Here is a 17,778-nt window from a genome sequence, read left to right on the forward strand (position 1 = left end):
CCAGTGGTTAAGACTCCACTTACATGGTAAGGGGTGCGGACTCGATCCTTAATCAGGGATCTAAGATCCCACAAGCCTGCTGTGTGATGCGATATTTTATAAAAAGAACTTCCCTTTTCACTTTGTGAAATTTTACCTAGTTGTACCTTAATGATTTCATATTTTGCCATAGATATAAAAAAATCCTATTTACCTTAATGATTTCATATTTTGCTAAAGATGTGTATTTTACTTTAATAAGAAGTTTACAGTGAAGTGAAATAAATGACGCTCATATGACTAAGGCCAAACTCTGGTGGCTCAGATGGTAAAGCATCTAAGATTTGATAAAGCTAGGTACCTGAAGGGTACTTGACAGATGTGTGTGATATTATTTTACATTTTCTCACATGCCGAAAAATATCCTTATAAAAAGTCCAAAAAGAACTTGAAGGTTGTGACAAGTCAGTTCTAAGCTTTCTCCATCCTGTTGCTTAGTGATTAGAGGTTCATTGATTGGATATAAAATAAGTGGTCATGTTGAAAGTAAAAGTATGAAAAAATTATCATTCAAGTTCTAACCAAAGAAAAGATGATATGACTGTATTTATTAAAATAGACTTTAGGTCAAACAACAACTACAGATTAAAAAGGTCATTTTTGAATCATGAACATTTTGGTTAAGTGATAAGATATGAAATTAAAACTGTATGGCTGAAAGCAGAGCTAAAAATACATAAAGAAAAAAAAACAAAAAACTTCAAAGAAATCCACATTTATCTAAAATAAAGGATAGAGTATCTAGACTAAAATATCTACAGCAAACTATGAAATCATGACAGAACATTAAAATCTTCTGTACTGTAATTAGATAGCATATTCAAAAGCAGAGACATTACTTTGCCAACAAAGGTCCATCTAGTCAAGGCTATGGTTTTTCCAGTGGTCATGTATGGATGTGAGAGTTGGACTGTGAAGAAGGCTGAGTGCCAAAGAATTGATGCTTATGAACTGTGGTGTTGGAAAAGACTCTTGAGAGTCCCTTGGACTGCAAGGAGATCCAACCAGTCCATTCTGAAGGAGATCAGCCCTGGGATTTCTTTGGAAGGAATGATGCTAAAGCTGAGACTCCAGTCCTTTGGCCACCTCATGCGAAGAGTTGACTCATTGCAAAGACTCTGATGCTGGGAGGGATTGGGGGCAGGAGGAGAAGGGGACGACAGAGGATGAGATGGCTGGATGTTATCACTGACTCGATGGACGTGAGTATGAGTGAACTCCAGGTGTTGGTGATGGACAGGGAGGCCTCGCATACTGAGAATCATGGGGTCACAAAAGAGTCAGACACGAATGAGCGAATGAACTGAACTGAACATAGCAAACTTAGGAGAGGCAAGTAAAGCAATTCTGAGGGCAAATTCTAACCTTAACTTATATATTAGAAAAATAAAGACTAAATGAGTTAATAAACCATCTGAAGTTCTGAGAAAAATAGCAACATAACTCCAAATATAGCAGATGGGAAAATATTTTTAATAAGAGTTAAAATAAACCAAATAGAAAGCACAGATAAAGTTCAGAGTTTACTAGTTAATACTAACCAAGATTTAGTTCTTTGAAAAGATTAATAAGGCTACAAAACTTTAGCAAAATTTATTCCATAGTGTAAGCACAATAGGTATTAAAATGAAAAGTGCTGTAGGCATTAAAGAGACAATAAAGGATAATATGAATAAAGGATAGCATTCATTTGAAAATTTAGATAAAATACACAAATTAATAACTTGCAAAAGCAAAGCAAATTGATGAATAGAAAGTCTAAAACTTTATAACTATAAAAGAAATAAAATTACTCATCAAAAATTTTTTTCTTTCTACAAACTCCTGGCCCATGTAGCTTCATGAAAGAATTCCATCAAATATTCAAAGATCAGATAATTCCAGTTTTATCCAAGCTCCTCAAGGATAGGATTGAAGTCAGTTCAGTTCAGTTCAGTTGCTTAGTCGTGTCCGACTCTTTGTGACCCCATGAACCGCAGCATACCAGGCCTCCCTGTCCATCACCAACTCACGGAGTCCACCCAAACCCATGTCCATCGAGTTGGTGACACCATTCAACCATCTCATCCTCTGTCATCCCCTTCTCCTCCTGCCCTCAATCTTTCCCAGCATCAGAGTCTTTTCCAATGAGTCAGCTCTTCGCATCAGGTGGCCAAAGTTTTGGAGTTTCAGCTTCAGCATCAGCTCTAACAATGAACACCCAGGACTGATCTCCTTTAGAATGGACTGGTTGGATCTCCTTGCAGTCCAAGGGACTCTCAAGAGTCTTCTCCAGCACCACAGTTCAAAAGCATCAATTCTTCAGCGCTCAGCTTTCTTTATAGTCCAACTCTCACATCCATACATGACTACTGGAAAAACCATAGCCTTGACTAGACGGACCTTTGTTGACAAAGTAATGTCTCTACATTTTAATATGCTGTCTAGGTTGGTCATAACTTTTCTTCCAAGGAGTAAATGTCTTTTAATTTCATGGCTGCAGTCACCATCTGCAGTGATTTTGGAGCCCAGAAAAATAAAGTCATCCATTGTTTCCACTGTTTCCCATCTATTTGCCATGAAGTGATGGGACCAGATGCCATGATCTTCGTTTTCTGAATGTTGAGCTTTAAGCCAACTTTTTCACTCTCCTCTTTCACTTTCATCAAGAGGCTCTTTAGTTCTTCACTTTCTGCCATAAGGGTGGTGTCATCTGCATATCTGAGGTTACTGATATTTCTCCTGGCAATCTTGATTCCAGCTTGTGCTTCCTCCAGCCCAGAATTTCTCATGATGTACTCTGCATAGAAGCTAAGTAAGCAGGGTGATAATAGACAGGATTTAATTCATGAGTTTAGAATTAAAATTGTAGAGATGTTGTCTCCCCTAAGCATATGACAACTTCAATTAAAATGCCAACTGTAGTCTTTGAGTAAGTTGTGAAACTAAGTTAAAATTGTTACAGAAGTATACAGTGCTGGCAATAAACAAGACAGTTTAAAGAAGAAATTGTGAGCCCTGTCCTACCAGATATCAAGACATGTTATGTGTGTGTGCTCAGTCATGTCTAATTCTGAACCTTTGAGACCTCAAGGGCTATAACCCACCAGACTCCTCTGTCCATGGGATCTTTCAGACAAGAATACTGGAGCAGGTTGCCATTTCCTCCTCTAGGGGATCTTCCCAACCCAGGGATCAAACCCACATCTCTTATGTCTTCTACATTGGCAGGCAGGTTCTTTACCACTAGCACCACCTGGGAAGCCCCATCATAACAGAGTAGTCAGACGTAGGTTTCATGTATCTGGACCCTTGTTTTATGACAGATACTATAGCAGAGCAACTGTTATAAGGATGGACTTTTAGCAAATTGTATTGGCACAATTGAGTATCCACTTTGAAAACTCACACTATACAAAAACATCAAATCTGGATGAAATAAATACAATCATAAAGGACAAAGGTATGAAAAATTTTAAATATAATATAGGATAGTATTTTCATAATTCACAGCAGGGAAAATATTTTTAAAGCAGATGTAAGAAATATAAGCCATGTAGAAATATTACAAACATTATTATAAATTTAAGAAATTGTGCTCATCAAGAGATATTAAAAGGATGAAAATACAAGCTACAAAGCAGAAAATGTTCTAAAATATATCCAAAAAATCACTACTATCCAAAACAGACAAAGAACTATGAATCAATAAGACAAGCAAACTGATGGAAAAGTAGGCAGAAGAACTGAATCAATATTTCACAAAGGAGGACATTTTAATGACAAGTAAATATACAAAGAAAGGCTTAACATCATTATACCCTGAAAAATGAAAACTAAGTCCACAAATATAGACTATGGCATACCCTTCAAGTTGGCAAAAATATAAATATCTTACAATACCAAGTGTTGGGATAGATAGAAACTCTCATCTACTACTGGTGAGAATATGAATTATACTTGAGACCATGAATTATACCAATACTTTATCCATTTTGGAAAATGACTTGAAATTGTTTAGTAAATTTATACACGTACATTCATAGCTACCAGCAATTCCATTCTTGGCAAGAATGTTTGTAACATCATTATTAGTAATTGTCAAAAATGATAAACATCACAAATAAGCATCAATAGGAGAATGGATAATTTGTGGTATTTTTTAAAGGACAATTATAGCTATATACCTAAACATGGATAAATCGTACATATAATATTAAATGAAAGACACATGGAATGAAAGAACACGTTTGATGTGATTCTATTTATAAAATTATTATAAGCAGGAGTGTAAATGATATTTATAAAAGATGCGTACCTAGGCAGTAAAAGCATTTTTTTAAAAAAAGCAAAGAAAGGATTATCAGAAAAGGCAGAACACTCATTATTCATGGGGAAGGGGATGGGGGAGAGCCACATCGGAGGGTCACAGAGTGAGTTTTTAAAATTACTATAAATGTTTTCTTAACCTGGATGGTGACAGCACAGGGGGTAATTTTAATATTATTATTTAAAATGCATATATTATAATGCATTTTTGGTATATATAATATATTTATAAAAATTTTTTAAAAAAGATAAGTGAAAATTCCAGGAAGTTGCGTCTTGATAAGATAAGACTTTGGCCTCTTCCTTAAGATGGACTGTGATCTGACACCATAACCAACTTCCAAAGAGTAAGAAATTCAGTCAAAAAAGCCATTCATTTCCTCCTCACAGCATCACTATTGTTTGACTGGATTACCTGGACACTGCTGCTTTCTAGAGTTACAGCCCTTTGATCACTGGGGGTCAAATAAAGGTGTCAAGACATTATTAGAACATCAATTTAACAAGAGCAATAAGGATGTGTTTTTCACCCAAGCAGTGTGGGAAGTCTTTTTGCAGGTGTTGTTGTTGTTTTAACAAAAGGCATATTTATCCATCAGGAACAAATTAAAGTATTACCTGGTGAAATGATAATGTAATAGCTACATTTCTCAAGACTTTCCTAAATAAAACTAGCTTTTTCTTGTATGTATCTTCTGTTTACCAAATCCTCCTAGTGAGTGAAATTTGTTCAGTGGTGTCCGACTCTTTGTGACCCCCCCACCATGGACTATACACTCCATGGAATTCTCCAGGTCAGAATACTAGAGGGGGTAGTAGTTCCCTTCTTCCAGGGATCTTCCCAACCCAAGGATCAAACCCGGGTCTCCCACATTGCAGGCAGATTCTTTACCACTCAAATATGGAAGAAACTGAATACTAAGTGAGGACTTTCAGTGAATTGCTCCTTATTGAACAGGGTGGATCAGCTTAAATATAGTTGTCTTAAAATAATACTTTAAACTTATTTTTTAATAATTTTGAGTCACTTTTAATTATCGTTTGCTTAAGATCTGTTTTGTATGTTTTCATTCACGTATGACTTTTTGTGACTCATGGACTGTAGCCCACCAGGCTCCTCTCGCCATGAAATTTTCCAGGCAAGAATACTGGAGTGGGTTGCTATTCCTTCTCCAGGGCATCTTCCTGACCCAGGGATCAAAGATATATCTCTTGTGGCTCCTGCATTGGCCGGCAGATTCATTACCACTGTGCCACCTGGGAAGCTCCTGTTTTGTATAATACACTATGAAAATTTCCAAGAGAGAGGGTACACTATCCATACTGTTCTCTATATTCTCAGCTTAGAAACAAAGACCTAACACAGTAAATATTTGCCCAGTGATAATAAAGGAAAACAAATGAATATATGAATGAATGAACATCTAATATAACAATCATTGGCTCCTTTACACAGCTGCAGATTCAGGATTCAGCAATGTCCCTTTTCTGATTGCTTTCCAGACTTTTAGAATGAATGAGAATATGCCTCTACTGAAAGTAAAGAAAATGTTGTTAGAAAGAATTCTTTGCCCTTCAAGTTACAGTGGCAAGAATCTCTTAGAATAACTGAATTCCCTAGGAGAGTCACTTGGAAGCTTCTGAGAAGCTGACTGAATGGGCTGTAAAGATCAAAGCAGTACCTTCCCTCATAAAAATGGCAGTCAAAAAAAGAGGGACAGTAAATCCATATTGATATATTTATCAGAACCCACATCAAGTAAAATTTCCACCCAATACCAACCTAGATTCACAATGTTCACTTCTACATATGAAAGTCTAGCTATATCTGGCTTTTAAATTCACAAACTAATATTGAAATGACAGATCATTTGACCAAAAAAATTCACAGACATAATTACTTTATGCATTCATAGTCTTCAGTTCAGTTCAGTTGCTCAGTCGTGTCCGACTCTTTGCAACCTCATGAATCGCAGCATGCCAGGCCTCCCTGTCCATCACCATCTCCCGGAGTTAACTCATGCTCATGTCCATTGAGTCAGTGATGACATCCAGCCATCTCATCCTCTGTCGTCCCCTTCTCCTCCTGCCCCCAATCCCTCCCAATATCAGAGTCTTTTCCAATGAGTCAACTCTTCTCACGAGGTGGCCAAAGTACTGGAGTTTCAGCTTTAGCATCATCATTCCTTCCAAAGAACACCCAGGGCTGATCTCCTTTAGAATGGACTGGTTGGATCTCCTTGTAGTCCAAGGGACTCTCAAGAGTCTTCTCCAGCACCACAGTTCAAAAGCATCAATTCTTCGGCACTCAGCTTTCTTCACAGTCCAACTCTCACATCCACACATGACTGCTGGAAAAACCATAGCCTTGACTAGACAGACCTTTGTTGGCAAAGTAATGTCTCTGCTTTTCAATATGCTATCTAGGTTGGTCATAACTTTCCTTCCAAGGAATAAGTGTCTTTTAATTTCATGGTTGCAGTCACCATCTGCAGTGATTTTGGAGCCCAAAAAAATAAAGTCTGACACTGTTTCCACTGTTTCCCCATCTATTTCCCATGAAGTGATAGGACCAGTTGCCATGATCTTAGTTTTATGAATGTTGAGCTTTAAGTCAACTTTTTCACTCTCCTCTTTCATTTTCATCAAGAGGCTTTTGAGTTCCTCTTCACTTTCTGCCATAAGGGTGATGTTATCTGCATATCTGAGGTGATTGATATTTCTCCCAGCAATCTTGATTCCAGCTTGTGCTTCTTCCAGCCCAGCATTTCTCATGATGTACTCTGCATATAAGTTAAATAAGCAGGGTGACAATATACAGCCTTGACATACTCCTTTTCCTATTTGGAACCAGTCTGTTGTTCCATGTCCAGTTCTAACTGTTGCTTCCTGACCTGCATATAGGTTTCTCAAGAGGCAGGTCAGGTGGTCTGGTATTCCCATCTCTTGAAGAATTTTCCACAGTTTCTTGTGATCCACACAGTCAAAGGCTTTGGCATAGTCAATAAAGCAGAAATAGATGTTTTTCTGGAACTCTCTTGCTGTTTCCATGATCCAGCGGATGTTGGCAATTTGATCTCTGGTTCCTCTGCCTTTTCTAAAGCCAGCTTGAACATCTGGAAGTTCACGGTTCACATATTGCTGCTGTAAACCAAACATTAACCTTAGCACAGACAATTTGCAAGATATTTTATTTGTTATAATCACATCTTTGTGGTTGGGAATTAACTGCGGGAAAGCCATTTTAAATTTTAAAATTCTATATTTTAGAAGATTCTGAAAGAATTATAATTGTAATACTGGTTCACACAGTAATTAGTTATGATTAATAGGGCCTAAATCAATGAAAACTTACATTTATAAAATATTTATTAATGTGCAAAATATTTTCATGTTTACTTATTTGATTACAATGCTGTGAAGTAGCTGAATCCTCAAATGTTAGATTTCCCAGAATCAAACAGAATTTAAGTGGTAGAGCAACGCCCTTTGAGACCCCATGGACTGTAGCCCACCAGGCTCCTCTGTCCATGGGATTTTCCAGGCAAAAATTCTGAGTGGCTAGCCATTTCCTTCTCTAGAGGGTCTTCCTCAGCCAGGGATTGAACTTGGGTTTCCTGCATTGCAGGCAGGTTCTTTATCAACTGAGTCACCAGGGAAGCCAAAGATCCCTCCTTTTCTTGAGTTGGTTAAATGTGTCAGATGATGTCTTACTTCATGCTTCTTCCTAACATCTCTTTACAGAGGCCAAAGAGACGTTCTGTTGTCAAATTATGGTTGAATTATTCAGTTCATTTCAGTCGCTCAGTCGTGTCTGACTCTTTGCAACCCCACGTCATGTTTCTATTGACTGAAATTGCAACTGATGAGGTTTTGATATAATTGGAAATATTTTCGTTTGTTTGTTTGCTTGTTTCATTGCAGCAAGAATCTGGGAAGAAGTGGGCAGCTGGAAGCAGAAGCCAGTAACCTGGAAGGAGAAAAGGATGCACACCACACCACTGGGTAATTCTGGGGTGTGACAAGGTAAGGAAGGGGTCTGGTGGAAGGGTTTGATGTGGGAGCATGATAACGTCACAGAAGTAGCTGTTTGTGTTATACCACGTTCAAAATAACATTAAAAGCCCACATACCACAGGCTAACTTGCCAGTAATCTGAGATAGAAGTGCATTAATCCAATTACTTTCCTGGCACCCCAAACCACTTACTACCTACATGCTTTTATAAGCTCAAATAACTCCAGGGCTAAAATGATAAAATGTGCCCCAGAATAAACAAGTCTCACATTAGGGCACTGTGAGTCTCCAGGGGAGGTCTTTATGGCCGCAGGCCATGTTTCCTTATGAAAAGGAATAAACCAGCTCCTAGATTGTACACTTCTTCCTTCTCTGACTTGTTGTTTAACAAAAAAGATAAAACATAAAACTTTTTTTCCCCATTCATGAGGTAACAGTTGTTGCTATCCTCACACACAATCTTTCTGCCATCCTAAGATTTATAGATGACCCATGTGTGGATGTATACAATTTCAGGTGGCTGTATTTGTAAACACCATTGTATTAAATATTGAGGGTGTTAGGTACTATGTAGGGATAAATTAAAATTCCAGAATTGCAAGAAAAAAATGTTGAAAAGCCATTTGGACCAGATTTTACTTCTTGCAGATGAATAGCTAAAATATTTAAAAATGATCTTGATCCGAGGGATGGTATGGGGAGGGAGGTGGCAGGGGAGTTCAGGATGGGGAACATGTGTACACCCGTGGCAGATACATGTTGATGTATGGTAAAACCAAAACAATATTGTAAAGTAAAAAAAAATAATAAAAAAAAATAAAATAAATATAAAAAAATAAAAATAAAGGATTTTAAAATTGGAAAAGAGTCTGAGTTACAAAGAGACTAAATCTTTAAGATTCTCATGACAAGAAAAAAAACTATGTATGGTGATATATGGTGGACTTACTGTGTTGATCATTTTACAATATATATGATGCATATATTAAATCATTGCTTTATACCTGAAACAAATATAATGTTCTATGTTAATTACATTTCAATAGGAAAAAAAAAAAAGTGGAGAAAAAGACCTAAAAATGAGATGGCTAATTATTTGTGTTTTGCCTACCAATGCCAATCAGTTTGTAGTGATAATCTGCATTTTGATGAAAATCAGACTTGTCTGGTCTTAGCAGGAAAGGTCACCATGATGGATGGGTTGTGAATGGCTATCCTCTAGTTGACTATTTTAAATTTAAAATATAAACAAGATTATCAAGTGATCACATAAAGTGACAACTGGAATAACTCACGTTCTATTTCTTAGTTTTACAATCAGGATGCCATCATCATTTGTTTCTAACCTACTGTTCAAATTGTAGTGTGCACTCAACAGAGGTTGGAGACACAAATCCCATGGAAGAGAACATCAAGATTCTGCACCATTGCACAATTGTTTTTAAGTAAATATGTTGGTGAGTCCACAACGGGAGTTCTCCAAAGTAAATTTCACATTATTTTAGAATACAGTAGAATGTTTATAGGGTTTTCCAGATGGCGCTAGTGGTAAAGAATCCACCTGCCAATGCAGCACATGTAAGGGACTAAGAGACATGCGTTCGATCCCTAGGTTGGGAAGATCCCCTGGAGGAGGGCCTGGCAACCACTCCAGTATTCCTGCCTGGAGAATCCCACAGACAGAGGAACCTGGTGACTACAGTCCATAGGGCCGCAAATAGTTGGACACGACTGACATGACTTAGCACACATGCACAATGTCTATAAAAGAATAAATGTTTATAGTAAATAAATAAGAAAAATTAACTAATGTGAAGCTTAAAGTATATTTATTATTAAATTAAAACAATAACTTCTGCAAATATTTAGAACTTACTAAGGATGTTTTCAGGGAAGACGCATTTTATCACTGAACTTTTTTTTAGCATTGCTTGTTCTCAGTAATAATAAAAGAGAAAGCAATAATTTGTCAGTTTTATTATTGTTCTGGTAGTAGCTGTAGACAATGCACCGCCTTAGTGCTGACCTCTGGGCAGACAGCTCTCACTGCCCACGTTGCACACTTCCAAGGTACTGGTGCAGATATTTACCCCTCTGATGTTCTATAAACCTCCCCATTTTGTGAACACCAGTGAAATCAACTGTGTACGGACTCTAGGAGCGGGTGATGGACAGGGAGGCCTGGCGTGCTGCGGTTCATGGGGTCGCAAAGAGTTGGACACGGCTGAGCAACTGAACTGAGCTGAACTGACAGTAAAAGTAGCTTGGATTTACATTTCAGTCGCTTGATTCAAAGAGCAATCTAATTTGTTGAACAATTCACATTTTCCCTATCCTGAAATTACGCCTCTGTCAAACATTAAGTTTCTGTCTAAATACGGATGTATTTCTATGCCCTTTATTTATTTCACAGAGAAGGCAATGGCACCCCACTCCAGTACTCTTGCCTGGAAAATCCCATGGACGGAGGGCCCTGGTGGGCTGCAGTCATGTCAGTGCTGGTTGGCTTAATTAATGGTTCTATAACTACCTTGGTATCAAGTAGAACAGGTGACAGTCATGATTTTTTCCCCTTCAAATTTGTCCTGAATTTTATTGATCCCGATTTTCTTCATTAAAAATTTTAGGATTAGCCTGTTTCCATTGACACACATATTGAGATTTTTTATTGAAATTTGTTAGAATTTATAGATCACTTTAGCAGGAATTAATACAAAATTAGCTTTTCCCCCTTACATGAATTCACTATATCTCTCCTTTTGTTTCTATTAACATCTTTCAAACAAATTTTCTATCACTCCATAAACACATGGCTATGTTTTTCTCGAATAGATTTTTAGATGCCATATATTTTTTCACTTGTAACCTTCTAATGCTTAGTTTCCATTTATATAGTGTAATTTATTTTGGTGCATCAGTTTTATGTTGTGCAATATTACCAAGTTCTCTTATTAATCCTAGTACCGTATTAGTAAAATCTTAAAATTTTGTATGTAAACAATTATATAATCAGTGAGTAATATGCAAGTTTTTCCTTCTTAGTCAGTCTTTTCCCCTTTTAATTATTTTTTGGTATATGTGTGTTTATATATCTGCTGGTCTCATGGCTCTGGCTAGACCCTCCTAAATAACGTCAGAGAGAAATGGTGCTATTGAAAATTCATATCATGTTCCTGATTGTATTTAATGGGAATGTCTTTAACATTTCTCCATTAATCATAATGTTAGCAGAAGTTTTTAAATAAATGCCTTTATCAGATTCAGTTCAGTCACTCAGTCGTGTCCGATGCTTTGCAACCCCATGAACCACTGCACACCAGGCCTCCCTGTCTATCACCAACTCCCAGAATTCACCCAAACCCATGTCCATCGAGTCGGTGATGCCATCCAACTATCTCATCCTCTGCCGTCCCCTTCTCCTCTTGCCCTCAATCTTTCCCAGTATCAGGGTCTTTTCAAATGAGTCAGCTCTTCACATCAGGTGGCCGAAGTATTGGAGTTTCAGCTTCAACATCAGTCCTAACAACGAACACCCAGGACTGATCTTTAGGATGGACTGGTTGGATCTCCTTGCAGTCCAAGGGACTCTCAAGAGTCTTCTCCAGCACCACAGTTCAAAAGCATCAATTCTTCGGCGCTCAGTTTTCTTTATAGTTCAACTCTCACGTCCATACATGACCACTGGAAAAACCATAGCCTTGACTAGACAGACCTTTGTTGACAAAGTACTGTCTCTGCTTTTCAATACACTGTCTAGGTTGGACATAACTTTCCTTCCAAGGAGTGAGAGTCTTAATTTCATGGCTGCAGTCACCATCTGCAGCGATTTTGGAGCTCAGAAAAACAAAGTTAGCCACTGTTTCCACTGTTTCCCCATCTATTTGCCATGAAGTGATGAGACCGGATGCCATAATCTTCGTTTTCTGAATGTTGAGCTTTAAGCCAACTTTTTCACTCTCCTCTTCTACTTTCATCAGGAGGCTCTTTAGTGCTTCTTCGGTTTCTACCATAAGGGTGGTGTCATCTCCATATCTGAGGTTATTGATATTTCTCCCGGCAATCTTGACTCCAGCTTGTGCTTCCTCCAGCCCAGCGTTTCTCAAGATGTACTCTGCATATAAGTTAAATAAGCAGGGTGACAATATTAGGTAATTGGTTATTCTTGTTTGTTTAAAAGTTCTTTTTGTTGTTTTAAGTCACGAATAGCTATTTATCTTTGAAGTTTGGGATTAACATATACACATTATTATATACAAATCTGATAGTCAACAAGGACCTACTGTATAGTACAGGGAACTCTACCCAATATTCTGTAATAACCTATATGGGAAAATAATCTGAAAAAGAATGGATATATATATATATATATAACTGAATCATTTTGCTGTACACCTGAAACTAACACAACTTTATTAATCAGCAACACTTCAATATAAATAATTTTTTTAAATGTTCAATTATGTATGTTCCTGTTGAACACAAAGTTCTTATTAAAATATGAATTTCAATAAGATTTAAAATGCCAAATACTAATTTTATGAACTAGCTTTATGTGTTTATTCTATTAAAAATATTTTTAATTGGCAGTTATAACACATGTAGCAACATTCTTCTCCAGTAATGCACTTATAAAACTTTTTTGATTTACTTTTCTCTATAATATTATCTGTTTTTCTTATATATTTTCTGTAGCTTATTGGTGGTTTAGTCACTAAGTTGTGTCTGACTCTTGCGACCCCATGGACTGTAGCCCGCCAGGCTCTTCTGTCCATGGGATTTCCCAGGCAAGAATACTGGAGTGGATTGTCATTTCCCTCTTCAGAGGATCTTCCCAATCCAGGAATCAAACCCAGGTCTCCTGCATTGCAGGCAGATTCTTTATCGACTGAGCTATGAGGGAAGGCCTTGTAGCTTATTATTTAAGGCATTATGCTTTTTCTTTTATAGAAAATACCAAAATTATCACATATTATTTTTATTAATTTTTTTCTGAGTTCTAATAATCAAAAAAAGCTATGTATATGTTTTTCTGAATCTTCTAAGGTCATTTTAGAATTTTCTCTTTTAACCTTTAACTGTGGTGAATGATAATAATTAATTTTCCAATATGAAATCAATTTTGCAGTCCCTATCATGGTATATCTATAAGTTTCCAGGTCAGGTTTGCAGATATTCAAGATGCACAATCCTAAGTAATATACCTTTGCCAATATCTTTTCTTCTACATCCTTTGTTTCAATATCAAAGTTATAATAGTAATATAAAATTATTTGAGAAGACTTCCTTATTTTTCTATATTGTGAAAAACTTATACAAACTTTGGAAGCAGCTATTCTTTAAATGTTAATAAAACATGTTTATGACCCTCTGAGCCTGGTCTTTTTTTGAGGATAGGTTTTGATTATCAGTTATATTTATTTAGTGGGTATAGTACCATTAAGCTTATCAATTATTTTATTGAGTACTTTCTTTTTCAAGAAATTATCTACATTTTAAAATATATTGTCATAGGTTATTCATATTTTATTATTTAATTTCTACCCCACCTAAATAGATATTCCTCCTTTTATTTTTTCTCCAGTTCTTTTTTGGTTTACTGTTGAAATAAACATTACAGATATAACTGAAGTTACCTATGTTTCCATTCCTGGTCCCATTCCCTTCTGCTCTGCTAGAGACAATCACTATTATGGGTGATTGGTCCATGTATTTTTATGTATTTTTGACATTGGTATATTTAATTTTTTCAAATTTAGGTAAAATACACATAATATGAAATCTACCAAAGTGTATATTTCAGTGGTATTAAGTACATTCACACTGCTATCCTACCATCACCATTATTCATCTCAAAAACTCCCATCTTATACAACTGCAACCCCACACGCATTAAATGATAACACACCATTTCCTTCCTTCCATTCCTGGCAACCACCATTCTACTTTCTGACTATGAATGTGTACATTCCATTTGTTCATTCCTAGTATTATTTAGCCATACCTTCTCTTTTTCTCAATCAATTTTGCCACAGAATCATCATATTTTCAGTATTTAGAACAAACTAATTTGGTTTGTAGATCTCCATTTTGTGTTTATTTTATATTTTAATATTGGGTATTGATTTCTTATTTATTTTATTTCAGTTCATTCTTGTTTAACTTCTAAAGTTAAATGTTTATTTAATTAACTTAAACCCTTTCTTCTTTTTCAATATGTGTGTGTAGAGGCTGTGCATTTTAAAGAACTGTTTTTCATACATCACACAAGTGACCATGTATTTTTTTGCTTCAGTAATTTTAATGCTGATTTTTTAAAATGTGGATGCATATTTTTTATTATGTGTGATTTTTATCCACAAAGTTGGGGTGGAAATAAATTTCTTATTCTTGATTTCTAATTTAATTTATGGACAAAAAAGCAATATGGTTCAAATACATTCTATGAAATGTGTTGAGAATAGCTTTCCAGTTATTAAGCTACCAAGTTTCATACACATTTGGGGTATGTTTCAAGAGATTGTTTATTTTGCATTTGTTAATGTGCATCCTATATATATGCCCATTAGACCAGCCTTGGTAATTGTGTCAATTGAATCTTCATACATTTACTGATTCTGTCAGTTTTTCCTAACAGTAACTGAGAAAGGTATTACAGTCTTAATATTTCTTATCAGGATGTGGGCCTTAGGAAGCATTACTACAAAGTTAGGAGAAGTAATGGAATTCCAGCTGAGCTACTTCAAATCCTAAAAGATGATGCTGTTGATGTGATGAACTCAATATGCCAGCAAATTTGGAAAACTCAGCAGTGGCCACAGGACTGGAAAAGGTCAGTTTTCATTCCAATCCCAAAGAAGGGCAATGCCAAAGAATGTTCAAACTACTGCACAATTGTGCTCATTTCACATGCTAGCAAGGTCATGTTCAAAATACTTCAAGCTAGGCTTCAACAGTAAGTGAATCAAGAACTTCCAGAGGTAGAAGCTGGATTTATAAAAGGCAGAGGAACCAGAGTTCAAATTGCCAATATCCTTCGGATCATAGAAAAAGCAAGAGAATTCAAGAAAAACATCTGCTTCATTGACTATGCTAAAGCCTTTGACTGTGTGGATCACAACAAACTGTGCAAAATTGTTAACAGATTAGAATACCAGACTATCTTACCTACCTCCTGAGAAACCTGTATGCAAGTCAAGAAGCAACAGAACTGGACATGGAACAATGGACTGGTTCCAAATTGGGAAAGGAGTATGTCAAAGTTGTATATTGTCACCCTGCTTTAAATAAATAAATATAAATACTTATATTCAGAGTACATCATGTGAAATGTAGCACTGGATGAAGCACAAGCTGGAATCAAGTTTGCCGGGAGAAATATCAATAACCTCAGATATGCAGATGACACCATCCTAATGGCAGAAAGTGAAGAAGAAATAAAAAGCCTCTTGATGAAGGTGAAATAAGAGAGTGAAAAAGTTGGCTTAAAACTCAACATTCAAAAAACTAAGATCACGACATCCGGCCACATCACTTCATGGCAAATAGATGGGGAAACAATGGAAACAATGACAGATTTTCTTTTCTTGGGCTCCAAAATCATGGCCAACTGTGACTGCAGTCATGAAATTAGAAGACACTTGCTCCTTGGAAGAAAAGCTATGACAAACCTAGATAGTGTATAAAAAAGCAGAGACAACACTTTGCTGACAACGGTCTATATATCCAAAGCTATGGTTCTTCCCAGTAGTCCTGTATGAATATGTGAGTTGGACCATAAAGAAGGCTGAGAGCTAAAGAATTGATGCTTTCAAAGGAGATCAAAGCTGTCAATCCTAAAGGAAATTGAACCTGAATATTCACTGGAAGAACTGATGCTGAAGCTGAAGCCCCAGTACTTTGGCCACCTGATGTGAAGAGCCAACTCATTGGAAAAGATTCTGATGCTGGGTAAGACTGAGGGCAGGAGGAGAAGCAGGAGGCAGAGGATGAGATTGCTGGATAGCATCATCAACTCAATGGACATGAGTTTGAGCAAACTCCAGGAGATACTGAAAGAAGGAAGCCTGGTGTGCTGCAGTCCATGGGGTGACAAAGAGTCGGACATGACTGAGTGACTGAACTGTAACAGCACATGAATATTTATAAATAAACTCACACATGTATAGATATATTTGTTGTTTATTATTTAGTCATTAAGTCGTGTCTGACTCTTTGAGACCCCGTGGACTATAGCCTGCCAGGCTCCTCTGTCCATGTGGTTTCCCAGACAAGAGCACTGGAGTAGGTTGCTATTCAGTCCTCCAGGGGATCTTCCTGATCCAAGGATTGAACCCAGGTCTCTTCACTGCTGAGTCGCTGGGAAAGCCCCCATATAGATATATACTCATATAAATACATGAAAGTGAAAGTATTAGTCGCTCAGTCGTGTACAACTCTTTGCAATCCCATGGACTGTAGCCGCCAGGCTCCTGTATCCATGGAATTTTCCAGGCAAGAATCCTGCAGTGGGTTGCCACTTCCTCCTCCAGATGATCTTTGCAAGCCAAGGATCGAAGCATTGCAGGAGAGAGAGACAGAGATAGATGTAGATATAGATATATGAGGGACTTCCCCAGTGGCTCAGTGGTAAAGAATCCATCTGCAAAGCAGGAGACACAGGAGTTGCAGGTTCAATCCCTGGGTCAGGAAGGGTCCTACCCCCTGGAGCAGGGTATGGCAATCTACTCCAGTATCCTTCCCTAGAGAATTCCACTGATAGAGGAGCCTGTTGAGCTACAGTCCTTAGGGTCACAAAGAGTTGGACAAGACTGAAGTAACTTAGCATGCATGCATAGATATATGAAGGTTATATATATGAATATTATATATATTACAAATATATATAAATATAAAATAAATACATGAAGGTTATATATATATACTTGTAATATATATATATATATTTTTTTTCCTCAACTACTGACAGTTATATTCTGATAAACCCTTCTTAAATTCAAAATGTATGCAATACATGTAATGTACAGAACATCATAGCTTTGCCAGACTTATCTTAAACATGCTCAGAACACTGATATTAGCCTATAGTTGGGCAAAATCTAACACAGAGCCTATTTTATAATTTAGTGTTGAATATCTCATGTAATTTATTGAAAGTTGTACTGGAAGTGAAAAAAGAATAGTTATATGGGTACAGAATTGTTGTAAGTGTATTGGGTGTTTATCTTCATGATTGCCCAGTTGACTGAGAGCTGTAGCTCACCATTTCTGTCCAGCATCGAGAAAGTGTTGTACCACATATTGCTGGCCTGGAAAAAATTCAAACTTCAAAGTAGAGTCTCTACTAAATGCGTATTGCTTTTTCATATCACTTTCACACCACCATAAAGAGCAAAAATTGTATTAGTTTTGCCAAAT

The 17,778-nt window shown here is 36.8% G+C and overlaps 1 long non-coding RNA gene across 1 annotated transcript in view; it reads left to right on the plus strand.

Annotated features, from left to right (window-relative positions):
- The window catches only part of LOC129653931 (uncharacterized), a 29,386-nt gene extending 19,235 nt beyond the window's left edge, over nucleotides 1-10,151 (plus strand). Inside the window, exons 2-3 of the long non-coding RNA XR_008715292.1 lie at nucleotides 8,272-8,373; nucleotides 9,977-10,151. This is a non-coding gene — a long non-coding RNA (uncharacterized LOC129653931). The remainder of the gene's footprint in view (nucleotides 1-8,271; nucleotides 8,374-9,976) is intronic.
- Nucleotides 10,152-17,778: the final 7,627 nt, after the last annotated feature.

The sequence above is a fragment of the Bubalus kerabau genome, chromosome 5 (assembly GCF_029407905.1).
Source record: "Bubalus kerabau isolate K-KA32 ecotype Philippines breed swamp buffalo chromosome 5, PCC_UOA_SB_1v2, whole genome shotgun sequence".
NCBI classification, from domain to species: domain Eukaryota; kingdom Metazoa; phylum Chordata; class Mammalia; order Artiodactyla; family Bovidae; genus Bubalus; species Bubalus kerabau.